Here is a 7,955-nt window from a genome sequence, read left to right as displayed (position 1 = left end):
TTTCTTTACAAAAAATAAAAATTTTATAAAAGTAAAAATTGTAAAAATATACTCATGGTGTAGGGTATCATATGGTCGGCCATGCCCGACAATACTTTCCTACTTGTTCTGTTTTGTTGCTGTTTTTTTCTTAAGGCAAATTTAATTGCCAATGAAAAGCTCTTTGTTTGTTTAAAAAATACTTAAACAAGTGTTAAAATTAATAAAGAAAGAATTTAAAATTGTAGACAGAAGAAAAAAAAAAACGTGTTTAAAAAGTGTGTAAAGGGGATAAAAAAGAGAGCGAAAGAGAGAGAGAAAAAATAAGTATTTAAATACATTTTATTAACAGCTATAAACTAATTTTGCATTTAATATTATAAACAAATTAAAAAATTGTTAAATAATTCAAAACACTATTAGAAATAACACAGAATATTCATTCTCCTTCATTTATCATTTCCTGTTTAATTTAGCTTTAAGAAATTTTGGGTTTTTTTGTATTCTATTCCTTGAATGAATATGTTATTTAATTAAATAATTTGTTAATAATAGTTTTTAGTCAATAACCAACGTTCACACCCCCTCTCCCCCTCCTTCATCTTATCTTAAAAGTAAAGTTAATGGTTTTTTTTTCCTTTGATATTTTATCATTTCAGTGATAAGATTACTAAAGTCCCCTTGAAGTAATATAAATTGCAAATTACAGTTCACTGTTTTTTGTTTTTTGCAACAAAGCATTGTCTGATAAAAAATGAGTTTTTAAAAATAAAAAACCTAAAAGCTTATTATGTGATAAGATAATTATAAGTGATAAATAATTACAACAAAAACAAATAAACAAAAATATGAAAAAGAAAAAAACATTTAAGGAAATCAAAGTAAATAAACTTTTGAGAATCAATACAGAGAAGTTTGAGTGAAAAAAAGAAGCTTTTCTAAAGCTTTCTAAAGTTTTCACAAAATAAGCTTCTCTTAAGCTTTCTCCAGTTTTCACAAAATAAGCTATTTTTAAGCTTTCTCCAGTTTTTACAAAATAAGCTCTTCTTAAGCTTTCAAAAGTTCTCACAAAATAAGCTCTTCTTAAGCTTTCTAAAGTCTTTATAAATAAAGATTTTCTAAAGCTTTTTTTTAAAAGAAAATCTTTTCTAAAGGTTTCGCTAAAGATTTTATAAGAAAAGCTTTTTACAAAAAAAAAAAAAAAAAAAAAAAACTGACCAAAGCTATAGGAAAAGATTTTCTAAAGTTTTTTAAAAGAAAAGTTTTTCTAACACTTATTACATGAAAAGGTTTTCTAAAGCTTTTGACAAAAAGCGTGATTAAGGTTTTTTACAAGAAAAGATTTTATAAGAAAAGATTTTATAAGAAAAGCTTTTTACAAAAAAAAAAAAAAAAAACTGACCAAAGCTATAGGAAAAGATTTTCTAAAGCCTTTTAAAAGAAAAGTTTTTCTAACACTTATTACATGAAAAGGTTTTCTAAAGCTTTTGACAAAAATCGTGATTAAGGTTGTTTTACAAGAAAAGATTTTTATAAGAAAAACCTTTTTTCATTTATTTACAATTTACAAGCTTTTTATAGGAAAAAATTTTCTATATATTTTTGCATGAAAAGCATTTCTAAAGATTTTAAGAATTTTTTTCTAAAGCTTTTTACAAGAAAAACTTTTCTAAAGAAAAGTCTTTCGTTTATCAATTTACAACTTACTAGCTTTTTATAGGAAAAGCTTTTCTAAAGCTTTTTGTTTTGTTAATTTGTTAAAATTTAGCCTAATTTTGATTGCTATGCTAAAAGCTTTTAAATTTGAATAAAAAAAGCTTTTATCGAAAACTTTTCAAAACCAAAAATTTTATTGAAATTATGTTATTTTATTATTAAATTAAGTTGTATGAAATTTTTTAAATTTTTTGAATTGTTGTTGCAAAAGCTTTAAAATTTTAGCAAAAAAGCTTTTATTTAAAACTTTTTAAATCTCAAAATTTTGGTTGAAATTATGTTATTTATCTATTATATAACTAAGTTAAAATAAAAAATTTCAAATATTTTGCACTTTTCTGATAAAAGCTTTAAAATTTTAGCAAAAAAGCTTTTATTTAAAACTTTTTAAATTTTGGTTGAAATTATGTTATTTATCTATATATATAACTAAGTTAAAATAAAAAATTTCAAAAATTTTGCACTTTTCTGATAAAAGCTTTAAAATTTTAGCAAAAAAGCTTTTATTCACAACTTTTTAAATCTCAAAATTTTGGTTGAAATTATGTTATTTTTTCTATTATATAACTAAGTTGTGTTAAAATTTTCAAAATTTTTGGACTTTTTGGAAAAAGCTTTTAACTCTAAAAAAGCTTTTACTTGAAACTTTTAAAATCAAGTTTTTTTGTAAATCATAATTATCTGTTTAATATTAATCTTAATTGTATAAAATTTTTTAACTTTTTAAAACTTTCTGGTAAAAGCTTTTAATGTTTTACAAAAAGAGCTTTTACTTAAAACTTTTTAAATCTTAAAATCATGCTATTTTATAATACTTAATTTAAGTAGTTGCGTATAATTACGGCAAATTTTTGGACTTTTTTGCGAAAAGCTTTAAAAGTTTAACTAAAAAAGCTTTCGCTGAAAACTTTCAAAATTGTTAATATTATTGGATTATTTTTGTTTTAAACAAATTTATTAAATTTTTGATGAAATTTGTTGAAAATTTTTAAGTTTTACAAAAAAGCTTTTGCTGCAATCTTTTAAAATTGTTAATATTCTTGAATTATTTTTGTTTAAAGCAAATTTGTTGAATATTTGATGAAATTTGTTGAACATTTTTAAGTTTTTTTTCATAAAAAAAGCTTTTATTACATTAACTGCATCTTTTTAAACTATTTGAATGTTATTTTCCTGTTATTTTCCCCTAATCATGTATTGTTTGTTAATTTTCACAGCATTTTAAGTTTTACACATTAATCTTCAACTATTTGCTTATATTTTCACACTTTTGCGGAAGTTGTAACAACACGTTGTGTATGTGAAAATAACTGGTAAATGTATAATGTGCTACAAACACAAGCAAAAATGTCAATATTTAAAAAAAAGAGCCCGCATATTACAATGGGACAATTTAAGATTTAAAATCTAGTGTGAAGATTAGTTTTAAGATAATTATAAGATTGTCTTTTAATTAACAACAGAAGAGATTTGTAAAAAGTCCTTAAAATGACCCCTATATAGACTTGATTGAGCATGAACGGTGTTGGTAATATATAAACTATTTACTTGTTAGTAAAATGTTGAAAAAATGGAAAATTCCTTAAGGGATTAGCGAAACCTATAGTTTGTTAACAAGTGTGTGTACGTGTTCTTTTTGAAGCCAAAGAAATAAGAGAAACTTTTAATAAAAGCTTTTTTGAAGCTTTTAGTTAAAGAGTCAAGGCCTGCAGGTTTCATTAATAAACTATTAATAAACATATTTTAAGTTTAAGGTTATTGATCTTTTTATATTAAAAAAAAAAAAGCTTTTATAATTGTATGTCACTGCTATTTAAAGCTTTTTTCTCTCCTGACCTTTGGCTGTTTAGTTTTGCAAAATTTAACATAAATGTGGTAATAACTTTATTGCCAATTATGATTTATATTGTTGTTTCATAGTTTAACAAAACCGTTTATTGTTTAACACATAATTATGTTTTGGTCATTAAAAAAAAACATCTTTTAAAAAAATGAAGTAATTTTTTTTTATCATCAACCTCTTTATCTTTATGCATTCATCTTATAATTATTTCATTTATTGTTATGGTTATATTTTTTTTCATAATAATGTTTTTGTTTAGTAATTACAATGACACAAACAAACTTTTTAAACATGTCATTGTTAAGAGTATTTTGTTGAAATTGAAACTTAATTGAGTTAAGTGCTGAAGATCATTATTATCATAATTACGATAAAACAAATTGAAATGAAAGTGAAATTTTGAGAAAAAAAAAGATGAAAAGAAAACTTTGACCATTAAGCCAGTAAATTTAAATAGCAAAGCTGCTAATTAGTTTCTTCAAAACGAAAATATAAACTTTTTTCAATTGAAAATCTTTACAAAGTTCATTACAGTTCAATAAGAGGTTAATAACAGAACTACAAATAATTTTTTTAACAATTATTTAAAAGCTTTCTCATTTGCTGTAAAAAATACAATTTTTCTAGCAGTTTATATGATTCACTCTAATGTTAAGCTAGTTTTAAAGAAAACTCAATAATTTTAGTTGTTAAGAAAAAGCTTTTAAAGCTACAAGTTTTCCCAAAATCTAAACTAAAAGCTTTTAACTTTTAATTTAAAAACTTTTTTTTTTTATGTGAAAATATCATATTTTTCTAAAATTTCTCCTCATTAAAGTTATTGCACCCTTAAAACGCTTTAAAGTTTCTCTCAAAATAAAAAAGCTTTTTTTAAACAAATTTATGTTAGAACTGTTTTAAAGCTTAAGAAAACCTTGCTAGATGCTTAAATATTATTTGAGTGGCATTAAACAAGATTTTTAAACATTTTTATAAAAAAAGCTTTTTTTACAAAAAAAGCTTTTTGAAATTTTTTGCAAAAAGTTCTAGAAAAAACTTAAATTTTTATTAAATGTTAACGCCATATTGCTGTAATAATATATTTTCCAATAGTATTGGGTCAAGATTTAGTAAAAATTAAGTTTTTTATGGATTTTTTTAATTTTGGAAAAAAAGCTTTTTTTTTAATTTAATAAAATTCTCAAAAAGGCTATTTTATTAGTTAGATTTTGAAAAACTCTTACTTTTAAAAATTTTGAAAAAGGCTTTTTTTAATTTTGTTTTTATTTATAGCTTAATATATAGAAAAAGCTTTTTTTAGTTTTGTTTTTATTTATAACTAAATAAGTAGAAAAATCTGGGGTTTTAAAGTTGTATACTGAACTTAAGTCAATTTTTTTATTTCGCAACAAAATATGAACATTTTTAAAATTATTAAGAAAAGCTTTAAAAGCTTTTTTGAAATAATTAAGAAAAAATACAATTTCTTATAAAAAATTTGAACAAACTTTAAGTTTTTTTTACCTTTTTTATAGTTAAAGTAATATCTATATTAAAAGCTTAGAAAAGAAAAGCTTTTAAAGCTTTAGGTTTAGTTTATAAAAAAAGTAATAAAATTTCTTACAAATAATTGAAACATTTAAACAAAATCTTTAAGTTTTTCTTTAATTGTTTTTATAGTTAAAGTAATTTCTATATAAAAAGCTTAGAGAAAGAAAGCTTTTAAAGATTTAGGTTTAGTTTAAAAAATTATAAAATTTCTTGCAAATAATTGAAAAATTTAAACCTTCAAGTTTATCTTTAACTGTTTTTATAGTTATAGCAATATCTGTATTAAGAGCTTAGAGAAAGAAAGCTTTCAAAGCTTTAGGTTTAGTTTAAAAAATAATAAAATTTTTTATAAATAATTGAAACATTTAAACAAAATCTATAAGTTTTTCTTTAATTGTTTTTATAGTTAAAGTAAAATCTATATTAAAAGCTTAGAGAAAGAAAGCTTTTAAAGTTTAGATTGAAAAGCAATAAAATTTCTTACAAATTATGCAAAAATATAAACAAAATCTATAAGTTTTCTTCAACTGTTTTTATAGTTAAAGTAATATCTATATAAAAAACTCAAAGAAAACTTTAAAAGCTTTAAGTTTAGATTGAAAGCTTTTAAAGTTTTAAGTTTAGATTGAAAGCTTTTAAAGTTTTTAGTTTAGATTGAAAGCTTTTATCTTACTATGATAACAAAGTTTAAATGTTTTATTAAAATTTTTATATATTTCTCTTATCAATTTAAGCTTTTCGCTTTAAAACTGCTCCATTTCAGCTTTCAAATTACGTTCAATCTTTGCCAAAAGCTTGAAATGATCGACCTCTCACATTCATTCAACTCTTTTCATTTAAATCATTTAATATCATCATGACTTTAACATGGTTATAATGTAATATTTAACTAGTTTTTAAGTGTAAACTTTATAATGACCTCTTGCTGGTTTGCAAACAGTTCACATGCAACATAAATTTGTCATTTTAATTTTTGTTTTGTGCCGAGTGCGTGTGTGTGTCTTTGTTACACATCAAACAAATATTTGTCAAATGCACATGTTACTTTATAGACAATTGAATAGATATTTCTATTGTGTGGAGACGTAAGTATAACATCATATCACGCATAAGTGCGATCGTCTAAACCACAATATTAAATGATGATATAGTAACTAGACTCTAGACTTTGAAAAGCACATATTGAAAATAGAAAGAGGAATTGTGTTTAGCAATTTTAATGAAATTATTATGATGATGATTATTATTATTATTGTGGGAAACGTTAGTGTAACAAATATTTGAAGAGAAAATGAGGAAGATGTCAGAAAAAAAATAGTTTGCAATAAAAGTAATAAATTTAAAAAAAACGTGTAAAGAAATTGTTTATATATGAACGTGCTTAAATTTGACATAAGAAAGCTTTGATAAAAAAAAAAGTTTGAAAAAAATTGTAAAGCTTTAGCTAAAAAACTACATGTAATGCAAGCAATAAATAAGATTTACTAATAAAAGTTTGCTAAGCTTATAAAAGTTTTTTAAAAGCTTTGCAAAATTTCCAAAAACTTAAAATTCTACACTTCATAACATATTAAACAAAAAGCTTTTTATCTTAATCATAAAGGTAATTAATACTCTAACAATAACTTTAACAACAAGTTCTTTTTGAACCGGTTTAAAAATTCTAATAAAACAAACTTTTATTTCTAATATATAAAAACCAAAACTTATTAACATATTCTTCACATTTTTTTGTTTTACTATAAAATTCTTGTGTCTGCCTCTCTCTCTTATCTTGTCATTTTCTTTGTTCTTTTTTTTTTGCAAAAAAAAAAAAAATAAATTATTATAAATATTATCTGTTTCTATATTATTAGCAAATAAACAATAATCAGCAGCTTTAACTATCTGTTTTTGCAAAAAGCTTTTTTTGTTTCATCATAAATTTTAAATGATCCTTGACTATAGGTTAAAACAAATATGATTTGCTCTATTTTTTGCACTCTGTTTCATATGTTATTTATAAATAATATTAAAAAAATATATTAATTAATAATTATTGTGGAAAAAAATTCTTATTAAAAGTTTATTCAACTAACATTAAGTTATTTTGTAAAGGAAAATTATTGATTAATAAAAAGAACTTGCAAAGAGCAGAAGGGCATATAAGAGAACTAGAAAGAGAACCAGAACAAAACTAGAACAGAACTAGAACTGAATTAGCACTGAATTAGAACAGAACTATAACAGAATAAGAACCGAACTAGAACAGAACTAGAAAAGAACTAGAACAGAACTAGAACTAGAACAGAACTAGAACAGAACTAGAACTAGAACAGAACTAGAACAGAACTAGAACAGAACTAGAACAGAACTAGAACAGAACTAGAACAAAACTAGAACAGAACTAGAACAGAACTAGAGCAGAACTAAAACAGAACTAGAACAGAACTAGAACAGAACTAGAATAGAACTAGAACTGAACTAGAACTGAACTAGAACTGAACTAGAACTGAACTAGAACTGAACTAGAACTGAACTAGAACTGAACTAGAACTGAACTAGAACTGAACTAGAACTGAACTAGAACTGAACTAGAACTGAACTAGAACTGAACTAGAACTGAACTAGAACTGAACTAGAACTGAACTAGAACTGAACTAGAACTGAACTAGAACTGAACTAGAACTGAACTAGAACTGAACTAGAACTGAACTAGAACTGAACTGAACTAGAACTGAACTTGAACTCAACGAGAACTCAACTAGAACTGAACTTGAACTGAACTAGCACTGAACTATAACTGAACTAGAACTGAACTAGAACTGAACTAGAACTGAACTAGAACTGAACTAAACCTGAACTAGAACTGAACTAGAACTGAACTAGAACTGAACTAGAACTGAAC

General features: G+C 23.2%; 1 protein-coding gene across 1 annotated transcript in view; it reads left to right on the top strand.

Moving 5' to 3' along the window:
- LOC124421184 (centaurin-gamma-1A-like) overlaps positions 1–7,955 on the top strand; it is a 42,829-nt gene that overhangs the window by 743 nt on the left and 34,131 nt on the right. The window lies entirely within an intron of this gene.

Source organism: Lucilia cuprina, chromosome 2 (assembly GCF_022045245.1).
Source record: "Lucilia cuprina isolate Lc7/37 chromosome 2, ASM2204524v1, whole genome shotgun sequence".
NCBI lineage: Eukaryota > Metazoa > Arthropoda > Insecta > Diptera > Calliphoridae > Lucilia > Lucilia cuprina.
The sequence above is the reverse complement of the archived record's forward strand: the minus strand, read 5'-3'. Positions and strand labels throughout refer to the sequence as shown.